Below are 20,801 nucleotides of genomic sequence, written 5' to 3'. Positions count from 1 at the left end.
TGTCGCTGAATACGCAAGCCAAGGGGCGTAATCTGCCAGCCATTGGTAGCGAAATGTCCTCTTGTCAGACATCTTTCTTAAAGTCGTATGTAACATTTGGCGACCATGGGTTAGTCAGAAGGCGTAACTTCAAACAGTCCGAAATGTCCGTGTGTTTAGCTTTGCCCAGAAAGTCTCCTAAACCGTGTTCTTGAGACAAGTTGGTTGCTTTCTTGCTACTCTCACCGCAATTCAATCCCAAGGAAGGACAAAGGGAATCATCATGACTTACTACGTCACGGGAGCTCACTGATGACGGAGTCCCTTCCATGGAGTCGACGACCTCAGCTACTGTCCGCTGATGAAAGTCTGCATCACTCTGGTCAAGTGGTGTAACGCTGTCACATGTCACACTAGATTCTTCGGCTCGGCTGCTGGATAACCCTTCGTCAGACACCCGCTGACGCTTGAAGAAGCGTCGGATATCCGTCATTTAGGCCCTCACAAGGTAAATCTCGCTAGAGAGTTCCTGGTGGTTGATAATATTAGAAAATATACGCCGATTGAGTGGATGGATAAATAGTTATGCGGGAGTTGAAAACAGAAAAGCGCCTCATTTACAGGGAAAACTTATTTACAGGCTAAACTACACGCTCACAGCTTCGTACATGTCGCTCGATCTCGCTCGCGCACCCACACAGTCGAGCAAACCCACACACACTGCTGGCCACTGTCGTTCTCTCGTCGGCTGTCCTGGTTGTTCCCAGCTCCGTTGACAGCTGGACACTTAAAAACACCGAATCACACAAACACACACAGAAACGCACGTGCAGGGGCTTACTATCGAAGGAACGCCACAATGTGCAGCTCAGAAACACGTTTCCGTGTCGGCTCTTGTAAACGGGTGTTAGAGATGAGGGGCCATTAGGTTGCCTGACTCGTTCAGGCCCACAGGTCCCGGTTCGGCGTGGTGTCGGACTAGAGACTCGAGATGACTGCTTAGGAGGAAAATGTACAGTAGGTTTATTCACATGGTGACGGTCGAGACAGGAGTACCAGAATAGCACAAATACAGTCGTTCAAATAAAGTTCGTATTCCCCATATCCCTAGCTAGGGAATTCAGCTTCACACAAGTTGTCCAATCAGGTGAGCAGTTGACGGCACTTGATGTACCGCCCACTACATGAGGCGGGGCTGATGCACACGGGCCACTTGGTCGATGGAAAGGGTGAATGTCCACGTCACCGATCATGCCTTGTGCCGGAGTTGCACCACTTTGCGCAAGTCTTGATTTTGGAGGCCCCGTGAGAACGGAATCTCAACTCGCCTCCCAGCATGTGAAGAGGACTGACCTCTTGCTCTCGCCGACGGTTGGAAACCGAAGAGCTTGGGCACTTGAAACCGCAGCTTCCTTTCGGTGAACCCTTCTATTGTCCGGGTATGAAGGAAAGAAGTGGCCTGCAGCGTCCGGTGAACCGAGGGTAGAAGCCGCAACTTGAAACCGTCGCCGCCGCCGTTGGCGCCAGCGGTTCTTGCTGCCTCGTGCCTCTGGGTCCACGTAGACCTTGCTAGAGAGCTTGCGGGGAATTTTTCCCAGGCCCGCGTTGGCCGATCCTAACACGGGGTATTGCCCGCCGCAAAGTGGGCGGATGGTCGGAACCGTTTACGCGCAGCCGCCGCTGTGGCGAGGTTCCCCGGCTACGGAGAGGCGGCATAAATCTAGAGTTTAGATAAAGAAAACGTAAAACCTTTAGAACTGTTCGCTATCTTCAATAGCCAACACGTTCGATTCCCGGCCGCGGCGGCTGCTTTTCTGATGGAGGCGAAGAGCAAAAACGCCTGTGTGTACGAGATTTCGGCGCACGTTAAAGATCCCCAGGTGGTCAAAATTAATCCGGAGCCCTCCACTACGGCGCGCCTCATCGCCTGCGTTGCGTCGGCGCGTTAAACCCTACAATCAATCAATCAATAGCCAACACAGGCAGTCTGTTTCACTCCCGTGACATGACCGTGACAATGTTAGTCAGTGTTTAATGAGCAATGTTGACTCGCAGTCCTGAATGGCGTTTACGGATACCCAGGACCTGAGTGTGCTGTCATTTGAATAGCGTGGATTGTTGGGCTGGTTGGTTCACGTACACAATTTTAAAAACTTTGCGCTAAAGGACTGGACACAGGAGAAAACGTCGGTGTTCTTCTCTCCTCTCTTTCGTCCTTCAGGGCAAAGTTATCTTTTACAGGCCAACAAAGATGTGCAGCTTTTATGTAGTGCATGAAAATATCCGAAACTCCAGGGGGGGGGGCAGTTGCCCCCCCTTGCCCCCCCTTCCGGACGCCCATGCCTAAGGGTCAACAAACCCATTCCCCCTTCATATTTACGGCGTTGAACTTCGCAAGCATGAAGCGAGCATACATAGTGCATAAAGTGCAGGTCGTCGGAAAATTTCGGCAAAATAGATGCGATAGGGGTCATACGCTGCGCGAACACGGGACGATAATGCCATTTTAGCATGTATTTACCAATGACCTGCCTACAACCCCTCTGTAACCAGACTTTTTTACATACTGTCGTCCTGTTTGACTACATTTAAACACTGCACTCTACCATCGTATATAGAGGAGCCGGTTTGCTCATCTCCTCCACCCCATTGGCGTTGCATTTTATTGCAGTTGTGTCTGTTCGGTGCATTTTGTCGTCGTGGCAATGATTAGCAGGATTCGGAATCCTGCCAAAAAGCAGTCTGTGTTTTAAAGGATACGGAACACAGCGCTTTTGCACTCAATGCTAGCCCCCGTAAATACCCTGCCCGGGGAGGCCAAACTGGACGGAACCAAATCTCCCAGGGTGTCACCGCCTTCCACAATATTTGCGTCGTCCTGGCCCGTATGAGCCATATGATCCCCTCCCACCCAGGTGATTTGAGGGCGAACCGCTGCGGCCTTCTGCTACGCTTATCAGAAGGCACGCCGGCTGCCGGCTGTTCAGAATGCGGCTTTACTGCGGCAACATGGCGGAGTGCCTGCACAGGCAAGGGCCCAAAGACTGGATCCCCTGCATGTGCGGACTCTTCGTAATCAGAGGCGCTGGGAACGTGCTCTGCTTCTGCCGGCGCTGAGGATTGTGGTGGAAGAAGCAGGGTAGGTGCTCTGGTGTCGAAGCTTTTCTGAGCCGTCTTGGGCTACCTAGTATGCCGGCATAGTGCCGGCCGCCAAACAGCTTAGAAGTTTACAATAATTTCTAGCTACCATTGGCATTTAATGTGTAACGTATGCGTAGAGAATGTTTATTGCTATTTCTTGAAATATGTTTCCTGTTAAGGCGGATTGCTTACTGTGTTTATTACTTACCGTGTTATTAGTAATGTTGCTTGTGCTATTGATCAGTTAGATTACTAGTATTACTCCCTGACAAGTTGTTTTACCGATGCTTTGGGTATCCTCCTGTATGTATCCTCCTTATGTAATATCTAGTTGGCTCTTATTCCTAACGTATTTAAATAAAAAAATAAATAAATAAAAAAAAATTAAACAACCAACGTTTTCGACCAGCTGCCCCTTATACTTCAAGGCGACCAAACTCACGCAGCGGCTTTAGCCCGGACTGACGTGCTGCTGACTGACGTGCCTGGACTGACAGAGAGAGAGAGAGAGAGAGAGAGAGAGAGAGAGAGAGAGCGAGAGAGAAGGCTTTTTATCAAAAATGCAGAGCGTTTTGCCGGTGTATACAACCGCCTACATGCTTCTCTGTTTAGGTTTGCGGATATAGGGAAAAATCCTAGAAAAAGGTGGGAAGGAAGGAAAAAAGAACTGGCGTGGCTTGAAGTACTCGATGGGCTATTTTTTTAAATTGCGCACAGAATTCAAAATTTTCAAATGTCACCATTTTCCTACAAGTAGGACAGCAAACTTGACTGAAGGCTGGCGCTGCTTTGATGGAGTAGTCCATGTTCCTAGAATAGGGTTCTATATTACCTGCCCTTATTTAAGGTGATTGATGCCTTAAAAATGTGAACTTGCTTTCATTTAGGCGGCACATACTAATACTATGTGGCAGCGGCTTCTACAAAACAACAATTGTCGAAAAGCGGTTTGTTATAAGTTCAAGGCAAAGAAGGTAACTTATTGGGTAACTGAATTCATCGTAGGCGATGGTATAATATTTCAGCATAAGAAGGAGCTGTCTTGGAAGTCTTGATTTTAACTCAGTGTCAGTCGTGTGCAAAACGCAGTGGTTATTTTACTGGTTACACCATAGCCGGTTTCTTTGACATACTATAAAATGGTGCGCCACGGTAGAAGACTCTGTTTTGGAAAGAAAACTTTGAGGTATTTCTTGTAAAGGCCCTTACGGGCTGCTTTAGTGGCTTTTTTATTTCCAGTAATGCCACTTCGACGAGATATCTGTTGCAGTTAATACTGTGTCCAGCAATGCAAGTTAGGTGCAGGTGGAGGGAGACATCACAGGCTGCTTTAAAGGAGCCATGAAGAGAAAACACAAGTTTGGTTCATTCGAAAGATTGCCTCGTTAGAACCATAACGACACCACTTATAACGCAAACTTCGCTCAAATAAGCTACATAATTAGGAAAAAAGGAAATGACCATGCGACCCACCAGCTCATTTTCCGCAACAGAACCTGTGATGTCACTTGGGAATGCTCTGCGATTGGCGGAGGCCGGCAAAAGCAAACGCATGTTAGGCAGGGCTAACAGTTTGCATAGCGAGCTAAATGCCCGTGAAACATACTGCACATTCTTTTTATGACAAAGAACGGTGGAGTAAACGGTTGAAGGTCCGAACGAACTCGCAAGCATGTGCACCAACGCGTACGAAACTAGCGCCGGCCGAGCTCGACATCTCGCCGTCGCGCAGACGAATTTTCGGGTTCGAGGCTCTTCGGGGCCAACGAACCGTTCCAGCACGCACAGCCGCGACCTTGCTTCGTATCCTAATCCCTTCACAGGAGGTTGGCCGTCATATCGCCAACCAGCAAAGGTAAAAATCGAAACGAGGGAAGAAAGGAACAGCAAGAAGCGACGAGATAGTGCCAGTCGTCGCGTAAGTTTCGAATGGTGTTGGCTTGCTGCTGTCGTTACGAGCTCGTTTCCAGTTTACAACCACTGAAAACTTCAGTTTGTTCGAGTACTTTACAATGAAATTTCGTTGCTGCGTTTTGAAATGCCGATGTAGTACGGGCAAATCGTCGAGGGAGTGCGACATCCCCGCCGGTGAAGAGATCTCCTTTCATGTGCTGCCCAAGGACGAACCTCGGCGAAGCAAGTGGCTACGTTTTGTGAACTTTGCAAACGGAGGAGAAATGGAGCTAAAGGAAGTACGAGTGTGCTCGGTTCATTTCCGACGAAGTGATTACGGCAGGGACCCTTACGTTAGCTCACTCCTGGGACATGCTGGCGCTCGTCGCCGACTTCGTCAAATCGCTCTGACCTTGGGGAAAAAAATGCCGTAAACACCGCGCATTGACGCTCGTATCTTTCTGGTCGAAGCAGAGAGCTCGCGCGAACGGCTTTCCATACACGACACCGGCCAACTGGCATAAGCGATACTGCTACTGAAATTGAACTATTATTAACCGTAATCAAAATACGGCACGTACGTACCAGTCTATATTCGTCCGTCGCGACGGGGCTGACGAGGCAGCGGTGCCGACGGCTGGGCGTTCGTCTGTTGTGGCTATCGCGGAATGGTCGCTTTCCCGTCCACCGCGTATACCACAACTCTTGCCGCTCGTGCACTTAAAGCATTGAGCGTTTTTGTGGTGTGAGGTTGTTAAATGCAAGCCCGAGCTCCTCGGCGAGAGTTTTGTTCTCCGGATCAGGCGATTCCATGACTAGGGCTGCGGGTGCGCTAGGTTTTACTAGTATTTTTAAAATGGCCGCCGTCTCGATCGACTCCCGCGTGTGGGTGCTATATGGAGTCGACGTACTAAGTATCTGTTTCATGGACCGGCTCTATGACGCCATTGTACACGTCACGGAATGTTCAATTTTAGCGGTAGATTTAAAATGTTGGCTTAAATTGCCTTAGTTCTCAGTGAATAAAGCATCATTTGCTTCCGGGAAAGCGCTTGGGGTACTATGAAACACCTAATCTTCCGAATAAAACAAACTTTTGTTTTCTCTTCATGGCTCCTTTAAGTTGGGGGAAGACGTACTCCTCCGGGAAAAAAAAACTTGCAGCGATGCCTTGGAGTCCGTAAAGATGCTGCACTGGTGCGACACGTTGCGCAGAATGTAAATAATCGATTCTTTCAAGGAATGGAGCTCAGCCACTGTAGACGATGTTGGTAGGCCGAAACGAACTGAAAAAAGTGCACCACTGAGTGGCTCGCACAATATAGAGGAATCGCTCTGCGGAAATGATCCATCAGTAATTGTGTATGTTCTATTTGAATACATTCTATACCTGCATTCTAGCTCTATGTGTAGGATTTCAGTCCGTTGCATTGCCTTTTTTGGGCCAATTCCAAGGATGCGGCACTGAATTTAAAAGGGTGCGATGCTCCAAACAGCAACATTTGGCGGCATTAATTGTATCAGTTGGGTTGGAATGAATAGCGATATACTGCCAGCTGCTTTTCCAAATCCACAGCTGGAGCAGCTTGCAATTATGCAACTTAGGAAGTGGTTCGTGCACGATGTCAATGTCTCGGCTGCACTCGGAGTCTGCTGTTGGCTAATTACAAATAAAACGCGGACAACGTGCTTCTGGAAGGGTTCCGACGCTCCAAGATCCCTTTGGACACCCGCGACAGATCCGTAAATTGTGGTTTGTACCTGGTTCAAGACTCTTCCTTATTTCCGATAATCGATGTAGCATAGTTGGTCTGTACCTCAGTACTCCATCCACACATATTTTGGGCAGCATAACTATTGAGTGTAAATCACTGCCTGAGCGCAAACCTGCAAGACACTTCACAACCCTAGTAACCGAGAAAGTCCAGGCCCCTAACCATTTCCTCAGGGGACAAAGTCAAGTTGCGGTCTATTAAAATTCCATAAAATGTCTGTACTCGTCCACACAAAATTTTGCAGAATAGTTTCAGTACATAACAATTCATGCTTTTCTGTGTGAGCGCAATGGCTACGTTCTTATCTGGTGAGATTTAAAGAACGCGGGATGCGACGCAGCTGCAGTTGCTATGAATGGCTTCGTTTATCGTCGAGAACGTCAGGCACACCAGATACAAATTATGTCTGCATATAGCGTGATCCTCACTCCACCCCACAGGATTCGCTAGATTGAAACAAGTGTCACGTAAATACCAATTGTCTTAACACGGAACCTTGTGGTGCACCCTTTTCAACAGCATCGTAAGAGGTGCAGTTTGGATTAAACATAAAACATTGTGATGCATCAAGGTAGCCTCCTTTCTGTGCTGATGTGCTGCCCCCGAAACCAGGATATTCATGAGCAGGAAGGATTCCTGCGTGGAGGACCGAGTTGGAGGCCGCTGTGATATCAAGCAAAATGGCAGCTTGTGTTTAGTCACAAAGGAGTGACTCCTCGGTAGACGATACTAGACCAATTTTGTCATCTATCGCTGAACTGTTCTGGCAGAAACCATTAACTCCTTTAGAAAAATTTTCATGCTAAACAAGGTCATCCTTGAATGTATCATTTTTACATTACGTTCCAACACAACTGAACAAAGCGATAGGCCGGAAAGGTGCGTAACTTGTTGGCGCTTTCCCAGGTATTAAAAGGGAAGCTTTTTTGTAAGCTTTCACTCAGTAGGCGCTTCGCCTCTTTGCCACGTTGAAATATAAAACTCCATGAGACGCAGCTTAAAGGTTCAGTACAAAGGAGCTATAATTCATAGCTGATGATGCTATGGCCTGCTGTGGAGCACTTGTTTACATCCAAGATGAGCGAAGAAAGTTGCTGTATGGTAGAAGGAAGATCAAGAGCTTGTTTCGACGCTCCATTCGTATAGAAGACACACGTACAAGGCGTGGTGGAGTCATTGATGGCGTTGAGAGATACCTGCTATATTCCTCGAATACTTCTTTTAAAGCTGCGCGGTCATGGAGTCACAGGGCATTGAATGAATGTAGCTGCTGGCTGCCTTTGTGCCTTACACTAATACCGCGCCGTATGCGTCTTAAAGGCTGCCCAGCGCTCTGCGTAGCAACAAGGCTCCTCTCAGGTCATATTAACACAGCTACAGGACCTGGTCTGCTATTTCACTATAATTACTTGAAGTCCACCGTTTTCAAGTGGAAAGCATTTGATACTTGAGATCATTTGGGTATATTGCGGTGCTTGATTATGCTGCGCGTGGTTTTGCACAGATAAAACGCAATCGCAGCTATGAGTTCGTCCTCAGCAATCTGAGCAGGCACACATCTGCTCGTAGAGCTGGGAAAGACGTCTCATTTCGTATAGTTCTCTTTCTCAAGGCGCGTTGATGGCAAAGCGTCGAGTGCGGTTATAACAATAGTGTGGTGGTCACTTCCTCTTGTTTCTCTGTCAGTGGTCTATGTTATTCGTCCAACAAACTCAGCCGCGAAGAATGACCTGTCAACGCAGCTCGTGACGATTGGGCACAGTTTATGCTGCCATCATTCAATGACGGAAAAACATGGGTAAGTACAATATCAGCACTTGCATTTGTTTGCGTGCTCCCCCACATTGCAACATAGGCTGTTTGTCACCTCAAGTTATGTACGGTGCGGAAGTAGTCCTAACGAGATTGTCTGGCCATGTAATGTCCAAAACAGCGCCTAGCTCGTTATAGGCAGCTAATATAAAGAGAAAATTTGACGGGCGATAACCGTAGTGGCACTAGCATAGTAGTTTCTATCGTGTGATGTCACGGCAACCGCAGCGAATCTCATGTCGTCACGAAAGGCCGCATATAGTAGGCTTGATCCGGTAAATTCCCTCTGGTGCTATATTTGGTAGCCCCATATCCGAAATTCTTTGCCCACACGCTATTCAGAGATAGCACTGAATAGGAAGCCGTAAATTTCCACACAATAGCGAAAATCGGCAAGCTCTGCACGCATGCTGCGCGCATTCCGCTATCTCCGAGCTATCTGCACTATCTGCGCATGCTGCGCGCATTCCAGTTTTCTCGATTATTGTAAAGTGGCAGTCCGAAGCTGTATCTTTTATCCTAACGTGCCCCCCAAAGAACCGCGCAGCGTTTGAAACGGGGCGTTCACTAATGCCTCCAAAGGAAAAAGAGATTCTACCTAGTGGAGCCTTCGGGAGGGCAGAAAGTTATGGAGAATAGCCTTGATAGCGCCAAAAAGCATAGAAAGTAGAATCTATGCGAAGTCAGAACAGAACATACCTGGACCGACTGATGGGCTAGCCAGATATAACTCCTTATTTCTTTTTTTTCTTATCTCTTTGTTTATTTCTGTTGCCCCTCCTGTTCTTTACCCTCTATCCTCTTCTGCCACACTAGGTTGAATGCATGCCAGCTCCCTGTCCACGTCAATAATATACTTGCGACGACGACTCGTGGAATACCGACCCGCGAATCTCGTTTGGGTATGGACGCCTATTCGCCGCAGCGGGCTTGCACAGAAGCTGGTTCGGCGCTACTTCGTGCCCTATAAAGTTATCCGCCGTGTGTCAGGCGTCAACTACGAGGTTCTACGAGAGAGCGAGGCCCCTATTTCCCCTAGACGGTAGCCACATGCTAAAGTCCTTCACGTGGTACGTCTTAAACCGTACCATGCCCGGACATTTGACACTACCAGTTGACCTGCCGTTCATGCACTTCTTTTTTTTTCTTTTTTCCGTCCCCGTCTTGTCAACCTGCGTTTCCTCTTCCGTCTGTTTGTTCTGTGAACCTCTTCTCTTCCATCGTGCCCGGCGTGCTTACGGCATCGAGTCGATGCCTACCGGGAGGGGGGGGGGGGGCGGGGTGTTATAAAACATGTTTGAATATTACGCGTCGACTGGACACTGACGTCACGCATCAGCGAACGAGTGAAAGGCAAGAAAGAAGAAGTCGAGTGGCACTAAAGGAAAAGAAGAGGAGGTAGACGACGTTCCAGCTCTTAGTCTACGAGCAGCGCATCATTTCTGGGCACTTGTTAGCCTTGTAAATAACCTTTTCCAGTCCTCATTCGTAACCATTGTTACAATATCCCTACTGCACAATTCCTTCGTTCCATTTCACTCGGACCACAACTAACATCTGAGGCAGTGACAGTAAGAATACAGAAAAGGAGAGCTCCGAATAGTGTGGTATTGCCACTACAAAACTTCGGCTCGACCACGTCCCCTGTCTCATATTAACGGCGCGGACTACGGGCGAAGCACACGAAATTGCCGTGGCTTTGCCTAATTACACGGCGAACGGGAAATATTTAACTCACCTGCCCAGTGTAAAGCCCCCAGCAGTCGTATTTTTGCCACTCAAGCCGACAGTGCGTGACAAGGTATGTTGATTCCACCGCGTTTCTTTGATGGTTTCTCGCAAGTGGGCATGCGGCTGCCATTCAGGTTATTCTATTTTATTTATTACACTTATTCCCGCGGTAAATGAAGGAGGGAATACCTAAGTCTGGCGTCCGCAAAAAGCGGCCGTAAATGATGACCCCATGGCACGCTGAATCCCATTGCTTACGAAGGGTTTCATAACGGCCGCAACCAAAATAATGAAAGAAAGAAAAGTGGGTGCATAAAAACTACCTCTCCGAGGTTCGGTTTGCTTTGTGGCTTTGTATGGGCAGTGTTTTGGCAACAACAAGCATGATTCGGCAGTATCTAGCTGAAGTGAGTCTGATGGCGACGTTGTTGAATATAGTAGTCCTGCACCGAACACCCGTCAACAAAACCAGGCAAAAACATGTTACTTCCTCATTCAAAAAGAATAAACTTAAGTATAAACAGCTACATTTCTTTTACGTTTTCAGTCATGCTGATATCTTTGCTTTTTCTGACACCACACTTAAACCCAGATGTTTTTTTGTTATGGCGAGGTTCGTGTTAAAGCTTGTTTTTTTAAATATCGTAATTCTGGTATTCTATGAAATATCACTTTTCAATCCAATGCGACCTAGTTTTTTTTCCGGCTAAATATTAATGACATTCGTCACCCTTTTAACCACTTATACTTGTTTCGTACACCTTTGACGATACATAATTATGTTCAGACTTGTACGTTTTATACAAGCTTTTTCAAACCGTATTAAGTGTTTTGGGACCAGAAGATTTCTTCAAATAAAGCGCTGATATAAAACATTAGTGTCCTTCCACTCCGTCACGAACAACGATCTGCGAACCCAGACGGACTTTACAGAGTGAACGAAACAAAAAACATTTTCTTGCATGTCGAGATTGAGCATACTTTTAGCCAAAAAGTTCAATGAACCATGGAAGGACCCGAGCTTGATTCGAGAGGACAAATATGGAGCGTATTATCCTCCTCCCGCGTGGTAGGCATATTAATGTTTTCATAAAACACCAACCAAATCCGCACGACCACTGAGTACACCTGACATGTTTCATTTTGCCGATTGACGCCAGCTTTTAAACCACCTGCCAGCACAATGGAGGTATCATAGTGCAGGCATGAAACCTATAACTGCGCGAGAACCCTCCCTCCATCCACTCCCAACCTGTGCAACCATACACCGCTAACCATTTATGTGCACGTGCTTAAAGGTGAAAGACCATATCTTACCACTTACCACTGTCGAAACTGTCGCTGTGAAAGCGCCTCATGCTGAACAATGTCAAAAAATAGCATTTGCGTACGTGGGCGTTCCAAGCAGGAGAGGTGCATTTTATCCGGAGGGGGGAGAGGTGGGGCGGGTAGCTACTGAACTAGCTGAAACTAGAGGCGTCAACGGGGGCGGAATAGGCTTTTCGTTGTTTTAGCGGCCATTGGCGCTTCTGTTGCTGCCGACGCTTCTTCAATTCCTGCTCTTCTTCCTCCAAGCGAATGACATGCGTCTTTCCTAGAGCGAGTTATAACCTGAAAAGCCTCAGGCTTTATTTTAAAGGGCTAACATGACGCGGTTTCTTTCCCTCCCGTGTCTTAGGCATCTTACTGTCTTACCCTTACCCAGAACCAATCACTCCATTACAGAGTGCAGCTGACAGGGAGCATTCGGCCATAGGACATCCGTGTTTAAATGTCTCACCAGTACAATGCGCATGGCATCGGTAGCGGCATGAAGCCAAGGGGAGCGTGCAAGCCTCATCCTTCCGACCTGATTAGTGCACGCGTATACCGGGAACTGGTGATAGCGCTTGCTTAAGCGTGAAATACAGCCGCAAAAATGTTGCTCGGAAAGCCTTTCAAACTGAAATATTATAGGCTCACGCCGGCGTTCGAACCGGGCAAGTTGCTCCTAAACCATGAGGGATTCGCAGCTACTGGGGAGGTGTTGTTTCATGCCTATTCACGCGTATGGTAATTCTCGGCAATCTTCTGATAACCGTGTTACCGTCCTTGATAGCCGATATCTTCACTAGTCAAACAAATAGGTCATCAGTGCTGGTGAGTGAATAACAGTTCTGAAAGAGAAGCCACGGAGCGGCGTCGAGTAAAGCGACTTCACCGTAACGAAAACTGTGGCGGTTAGACATACAGTGGAACACGGATATATCGAACACGGGTATATCGAATTATTGTGTATATCGAACTCATAAATTATCCCCTTGAAAATTCTGTGTAAAAGTATAGGAATTCGTACGTTTATATCGAACCGTATTTTTCCCGACATTGGGTATATCGAACGCCGCGCGAGTTGGAAGGTGCTCTTCGGTGGTCGCTGCACTCCCGATTGAGGTTGAGGAGGATGTGGAGGAATGCGCGGGCATGGCGAAGACTGGCTCGCGTAACTAATCTCCTTTACCGGGACGAATTTGCGCTTGCCCAGTCGGGCCCCGCTACCGGCCGCCGTAGCGTTAGCGGACGGAGCCCGGTATGCTAAATCTCTCTAGGCACACAAGCCCTAACGCTCGGAAAATATGACATTGCGAGGTAGGCATCTGCCCCGACTGCACACGTCCTTTTTTTTTCGGCTGCGTGCGTTCCCCCGCTTGCCGAAAAAGAGTTTTTCTTTCTCTCTCTCTGGGTCTGTCTTCCCCAGATGTCGTCTCGGGAAAGGGAAGAGGGAACGAAGGCGCTGGCGGCCTCCTCCTTCTTTTGCATTTTGCTGCTGTTGCTGCTGTTTGGCGAGTTGTCCCGCACCTTTCGGAAATCACTGTTTCTCTCGGAGATGACCATTGAGAGTGCTTTGTTGGAGTCCGTTCAGAGAGCCTTGGAATTGTTACCTTCAAAGTTCTTGTGGTACGTGCGCGCTGTTCTTTTGCGTACGTGTTGTGCGTGGTGTGCGAAGGCGCAGCGTGCTGCTGGAATTTTCTAGTTGTGCGGCCTCGAGAAGATCGAGACCAGCGTCTTTAATTTCATTTCCAGGACGAAGAAGCAGGCCAAGATGAGCGATTTTTTTTTCACGGAAATAAAGTGTCCTGTTGCGTCGTGAGGGCGGAATTATTTGTCATCCTTGAATGCGACGATCGTCCGCCATAGGTGAGGTCTCAGAGCCCATTTTTGTTATATCGAATTTTTCATATATCGAACTAATTCGCGATCCCCTTGGAGTTCGATATATCCGTGTTCGACTGTATACTGCTTCGTAGCAAAACGCTGCATCCACGTATCGATGCTAAAAAACGTCCTGGTGCTCTACAACACATTTTTCGGGCGTATACCTTTTCTGCTTACCCTTACGTTTTGATTTCCTGGAGTATGTTTTCACCACTGTGCAGTTTCCATCGGTGTACAAGTGGTCCCAGCTTGATGACAGCAGTGAGAAAGTTAGATGACCTAAAATAATTTCGTAGTGTAAATATTCTGCAATGCACATTGGGCAATGAGCACGATGTAACATCTCCGCAATTCAACAGAAAGCCATCCGCGCTCTGATCTTGTTGAGCCACTATGAAAAATGGGAATTGAAAATATTCCTGTAGACCCGAAATGATTCGTAAGCCCTGTAACATTCACTAGTGCGTAATTCCTTTGACCATGTGTAATATTTGTAAAAACAAAACCTTCCGCACTTTTACTTATTTATTTTAAAGTGAACAGATGCTTCACATTTAGAAACTAAAATACTACTTTTGACTAACAGGCTAGAAGAGTCTTTGATAATCTAACAAGTGTGTGTACAGATGCTGATGCTTGCAATATGGGTAGATCACTTTTTACGGGGCCCGCACAATATGCACAATAGCTTCGGCTAATGCTATTTGCTGTCAGCATTTCCAAGTATTTTTTAAGCGCACTCAGTCCGGGTATGATAGGTTCATCTTAAATACTTTTACAGTCAATAATAGACGTGGGCAGGTCATGTAATGCGAAGGCAAGATAACTGTTGGTCATTGAGGGTAACAGAGTGGATCCCTATAGACGGCAAGCGTAGCAGGGGTCGTCAGAAAGTTAGATGAGCAGATAAGATTGAGAAGTTTGCAGGAATAAATTGGTCGCAGTTAGTGCAGGACTGGGGCACTTGGAGATTATTGGGAGAGGCCTCTACCCTGTAGTGGACGTAGATAGGTTGGTGATGATGACAGTCATTATCACCGGCGAGGGAGGTGCAGTTTTTGCAGAGTCATTGCTTGCAAATCAGTGTGTATTGTACCCTCAACGTTTAAGAAGGAACGGGTGCTAAAAAGTCAGGCTACTGGCTATCCAGACTGATGGAACAATAATCTTTTCGTTTCAAGCATGCAGCTTCCCCATGCTTCCTCCAGTCTCAACAATTTAGTATGAACTGGTAAGATCCATGACAATACTCATGGTCAAAATAAAATACACACACAATACCTGAACAAAGTGACCCATCATGCACGTTAGGAACTACCCTATCGGTACATATTATTGCTATGTCTAACTGCGCGCTCCGTAACGCCTCTCAAACGGAAGGTACGCTCGCAGCGTACTTTTGTGCTCTAGAAATCCTCTGAAATGTCAAGCGGCCTAAGCTACTCAGCGATTTCAAAGCGTGGTCTGCATTTAAAAGCGGAGGCGGGGGGGGGGGGGGGAGGGGGAGGGGGGCGGCGGCGGCGGGCGGGAGCGCAAGCGTTGCTGCGGTTTACGTCCACCGGCCGTAAGCGCGTTCTTTCATATCATTAATATATAGTCCATTCCACCAGTTTGCAATCTGCCGTGAGATACAAGGGCACAATATACCACCAAATTGAGATCATGACAAACAATTTGGCGTTTTCCCCTGAATTTGCGAAAGAAGGAGAGAAAAAAAAAACTAAATGGCTTAGGCAGCATAGTTCGGGCGGTCGTGCCCGAGTCTCTTCATTAGAAAACAGACAGTCCGTACCTCTCTGGAAGTCCTTACACTGTCGAAGGCAGTCATCGACGGGAGTTCCTTCATTGAGTTGACATCTACGCCATTACCTTGATTACATCTAAGATCCTAGTTGTCTTCGATAAAAAAATGTGGGAATCAACCTGTTGTTGCTGGTGTTTTTATGAAGATAAATTCCAATTTTGTAAAGTTTAGAATAACTAGTTTTCGATAACTCATCCAGCCATTTTCTAGCATCACAGATGTTTTCTAGCCGGAACAAAAACGCGCGTGGTAATAGAAGACATGGAATGTTTGCTCTGGGAGATGCTAGCCGGGATGCAATAGAGAGATTATTGACGCCAAATTGGCACACTGAAAATTTACTTAGTGTTTTACCTGCACATTAGCATTTAAGTGATACAAGTCAATGGAACCAGAGGCGTGTTTCTTGTGGGTTGTGCTTGTGGCGGAAGGAAATCAGATAAACAAGGTACTGTGGCGTCACAGACACCTCACCAAAAGGTGACGCGGGTGTCAGTTACGGCTTATTAGTTTTCTCTATTATGTAAAACATACGTCGAACCTTGCAATAAAATTGGTATATTTCTTTTCTGGACAAAGCAGTATTGTTAAGAACCAAAACTGGGCATTTGTTTCTGTTGCACCATTACACGTCTCTTTTTGCATAGCACTAATTGAACGAACAAACGATTGCTCGCTCTACAAAATGGGTGCACTTGGTGAACTTTTAACGGCTGACGGCAGTGACGGGGGCACTCAGTGGGATGCTCCTAAGACAGTGAGCAAAAGTAACGGGTCAATAACAAGGATAGTGCCTTCGAACCAAGGCAGCAGTGCGAACAACCACAAAAGTGCGAGCGGCTGTTAAAATTTAACTATAGCTGAACTTTTCCGTAAAGTGTAAGTTGTACTGCATTAGTTATGGTAGTGGTTTAGTGTTGTGCAACGGAACCGATATTATGGGCGCTGTTTTCAGGGAAAGAGTTATAATGTGGAACAATCCGTTTCGATTTTGCAGCTTTCCTTCTGAGGGTCGGGCATAAAGTTCACAAATGAGCATGTCATAGAGGCAGGCCATAAAACTTGATAGTTATTTCTAATGGCGTTCGTTGTTTCATAATGAACCATTCCGCGGATTGCAGTTACAGCTGGCTTTGTTAGAACATATGCTGAAAAAAACGCTAATTTTATGTTGTACTTTATCACATAGTAGGGCCTTCTTATAAAAAACGTTGCGGGATCACTATGCATCTAAAATGCCAATTTTCCCTGAAGCTTCCACAAGATTGAACATAGTGCGCTGATGCTTAGAATTGCCTTTACCAAAAAAATTTTCTACAATTTCGCCAGCTTGCAAATACCTACCACTAACCAAAGCTCGTTTCTTCTAAGTTTGTACCATAACACCCCATACAACAATTAGCACTTTTTTTCGTCTCATGCAAGTTAGCCTTTTTATGCCTTTTTATGCTACGAACATCACCTGGCGCTTATAAGGACACTAACGGCAACATTAATTGACTCACATAGATATACAGATATGTCAGCAGCCGTAATTTCGTTACTCTCAATTAAGCTGTATACTGTTACGCGTTTTATAGGATCATTGGTCATACTAACTTACTGTCAAGCTTTGCCGATTTCATGTGGTTGTAGTGACCCTCCGGCGGTGTTCTGTTGGAGCTGTACTGCATGATGAACGTGGCACTGGGCCTGTTTGAAATATAATTTGTTATAAATGTCTTAGCTCATTGCAGCAAAAACTGATTCAGTGCAGTGTATGACTGTTCTTGAAACAGCCCATATTTTGCAAAAGAAACATTTTATTTCGGAGCAGACCATTCCGCATGTAAGGCCCCTAAACTGATTCATCAATAAATAAGCCATCACTTACGGAATTCTGGGAAAGCAGCGTGGTGGAAACCAAAACAAAAAGTTAGGAATGAAGGAAGTTACAATAAAAATATTGGGCACTAATACTAAGCAGCTGTCGATTAGACACATTTCAGTTCCTAAGCGCGATTTCTTATCAATAGCGCACTATCCTTTTTTTACTGTACATTAACACATTCATACTAGCAATCTGAAAGCTCTGTGGGGACTAATTTGTCATACAGTCAAATTTTCCGCATGTACGGAGTTTTTTTTACCACTTTATTTTTGCCGTAGCAGCTCTACCATATGAGTATGTAGAACCTTGAACAAAACATTAGTCGCTATTTATTGTTTTTCTGATACCCGTAGGCGACTAAGGATGGTATAAAAAGTCTACATTTGTCGCCATATATAAGTAATGTTTTTTGCTCCCTGACGTCGGTCTGCGGAGTTTGAAGAGGAAGGGCTGGCCATTAAAAAAACTTTTCAAAGCTACATCTTTTATTTTTTTAATTATTTTTCAGAACACCTGCTACGGCGTAAGGTATTTTGGCAAGCAGGGGTACAACCTTAAAGAAGTTAGATAATCAAACACAAAAATAAGATTATTGTACTAAAATTGCTTCAGCAACCCGTTTGTGAGCCATCAACAAAATCAAGTCGCATGGCGAAGGAACGCATTGAACTCTGTATCAGTTGTTAATTGAACAGTGCGATTCGGCAACTTACTCCAAACAGAAAGAATATGCGAATAAAAAAACAAGCTCTGAAAAGCAAGTGTATAACACCTGTATTCAAGAAATTTGAAACTGCTGTCGCAGCCCTACGATAAAGAATTTGCTTTGTGAAGACACACGTCCTTATCGATTCCTGTTTTATCAAAATATACACAATAAAATAGTTCCAGCAAGTTTGTTTCTAATTTTCTTGTGCTTTTTGTCTTCGTGTTGCTTCCTCTGTATTTCGGTGCGTATTACTTTGGCAGACAGACGATCCCACTTAACGCGGCCGCTTCTTCAGAAACTTGGCTCCTATACCCCTGCTACACTAGGGTTAAAATGTCATTTGAACCAAATGTCATTTCACTCAAATACCAAGTTGTGTTGCTACACTACGTTTTCGAATGCCATTTGGCTCAAATGACATTCGAGCCAAATGAGCACCGAGAGAGCCATTTGGGATTTCAAATGCCATTTCCAACACTCTAGGACGCAGCATCTTCGATCGGCAATAAAAAATATATTTCCGTACGCAAAACAAACAAAATATTTATTTATTTATTTATTTATTTATTATTTCAAGTACCTACATCGCCCATTGGGCATTGTTGTAGGTGGGTTACAGTAGAAAATAAAATACAAACTGCAAAATTGTGACCGAACTGAAATCATGCATAACATTATACATGACAAATCTAAACACTTGCAGTTCAGCATTGTAACAACAGTACAAAAGACACGATTATACAACCAAAGCAGTAATTATACATATCAAAAATCAACAACGACGAGAAGTACAAAGCAACGTTAAATACTTGGGCTATTTCAGCAACTCAAAATGCTGCTTCAATTGCTGTTAGGAAATTAGAATCAGAGAATATTGATATTTTTAGTGCATTCCAGTCGCGAATAGAGTTTGGAAAGAAAGTGTATTTACTGAGATTCAATCGACAGGTAAATTCTCTAATTTTATATAAGTGATCTTTCCGTTCGGACATATAACTAGGCGTCTTTAAATACCGCTCTTTATTTATTCCAGTCTTACCATGATATATATTGACACGGTCGTAGGGAATGAGATGGGCTTTATTAAAGATGGGGCGGCCAGTGCGCAGGGAATCCGCAGGCGGGGAGCGGTGAGCACAGAGCGAGTAGCGCGCAGCACCAACGTCTTCCTCCTCTTTACCACTCGCGGCCGGTCAGTTCGTTTTCGTCGTCTTCTCTGCAAGTTTCGTTTCTTCCGTTTCCCTCGTAACATTTTCCCCCGGGGCAGACGAAGCTCGCCGAGCGAGTTAAGGGGTGCGAGAGTGACAGCGTTTCAGGCGAGCTACATGCACGACCTGTGTCCTGCTCGAGCGGCGACCATTAGACGTGACTTTGGCGACGACATAGTTGACATCGTTGAAGCGGGAGAGCACCACGAACGGTCCGGAGTAAGTGGAGAGGAATTTTTGGTGCAGTCCTTTCTTGCGCACCGGAGTCCATAACCAAACTTGTTCGCCCGGAGTGAAAGCGATGGGAGGATGTCGGTCATCGTAGCGAGCCTTGGTACGAGCTTGCGAGCTCAGAGTACGAATACGGGAGAGCCGGCGCGCCTCTTCAGCACGGCACAAAGTTTGGGCAAGTGAAAGGTGGTGATGTGGTGAGAAGGGCAAGATACTGTCGAGAAATGTACGTGGAGCACGGACATAGAGTAGGAAAAATGGAGCATAGCCAGTAATTTCGTGTTTGGCGGTATTGTAGGCGTACGTAACGAATGGCAGCACAGTGTCCCAATTCTTCTGGTCGGACGCAACATACATTGATAGCATATTGGTCAGCGTGCGGTTTGTGCGCTCCGTCAGACCATTAGTTTGCGGATGGTATGCGGTGCTATGGCGAGAGACAGAGCCACAAAGTCTCAATAGTTCTTCTAAAACGTCTGCCGTAAACTGTCGCCCGCGGTCACTGATGATAACGCGCGGAGCGCCATGACGAAGGATAACAGAATGCAGAAGGAAGGCTGAGACGTCCTCAGCTGTAGCTGCAACGAGAGAGGCCGTCTCGACGTATCGTGTCAAGTAATCGACGCACACGATAATCCACCGGTGACCTGTCGAAGACTTCGGTAGAGGTCCAAGAAGATCTATTCCGACTTGTTCAAATGGTGACGTAGGTGGAGTCACGGGGTGCAGAGGTCCCGGCGAAGGGCTCCCAGGGCGTTTATGACGCTGGCATTGCAGGCAGCCGGCAACGTATTGCTTCGCAAGTCGCCGCATTCCTGGCCAGTAAAAATTCTGTTTGAGCCGATGTAGCGTGCGCACAAAGCCAAGGTGACCAGCTGTGGGGTTGTCGTGCGTAGCATGCAAAATGGCGGCGCGAAGGCTAGCTGGAACAACCAAAAGGAAGCGGGCGCCATCCACCGAATAGTTCCTCTTGAACAACAAGCCGTCGCGCACGACAAACGGGCACGATGGCTGTGCTCGCTGCGCTGCATCAAACATGGTTTTTAAAGAAGTATCCTTCAGTTGTTCTTCCTTCAAGTTGGAGGCGGTGGGAATTGCAGTCGACAGAGATGCCAGACAGTCATCAAAGTGATCGTCGTCACACGGAGGCGCCGGGACAGGAAGGCGTGACAAGCAGTCTGCGTCAGTGTGTCGGCGTCCGCTCTTGTACGACACAGAGAAATCGTACTCTTGTAAGCGCAATGCCCAGCGAGCGAGCCGACCAGATGGGTCCCGCAGGCCAACGAGCCAGCATAGTGAGTGGTGGTCCGTGATGATGGAGAAGTGACGCCCATACAGGTATGGACGAAACTTTTGAACGGCGAAGATCACAGCGAGACACTCAAGTTCAGTAACGGTGTAGTTACGTTCGGCTTTCGTTAACGTTCGGCTGGCATAAGCGATGACGTGCTGCGCA

The 20,801-nt window shown here is 46.5% G+C and overlaps 1 long non-coding RNA gene across 1 annotated transcript in view; it reads right to left on the bottom strand.

Moving 5' to 3' along the window:
• The window catches only part of LOC144172525 (uncharacterized), a 67,848-nt gene that overhangs the window by 9,783 nt on the left and 37,264 nt on the right, over positions 1–20,801 (bottom strand). The window contains exons 3-4 of the long non-coding RNA XR_013323032.1: positions 16,931–17,019; positions 13,707–13,802 (exon numbers count right to left, since the gene is read on the bottom strand). This is a non-coding gene — a long non-coding RNA (uncharacterized LOC144172525). The remainder of the gene's footprint in view (positions 1–13,706; positions 13,803–16,930; positions 17,020–20,801) is intronic.

This window comes from Haemaphysalis longicornis, unplaced genomic scaffold (genome assembly GCF_048455015.1).
Source record: "Haemaphysalis longicornis isolate Haplotype H1 unplaced genomic scaffold, Haemaphysalis longicornis Haplotype H1 scaffold_23, whole genome shotgun sequence".
NCBI lineage: Eukaryota > Metazoa > Arthropoda > Arachnida > Ixodida > Ixodidae > Haemaphysalis > Haemaphysalis longicornis.
The sequence above is the reverse complement of the archived record's forward strand: the minus strand, read 5'-3'. Positions and strand labels throughout refer to the sequence as shown.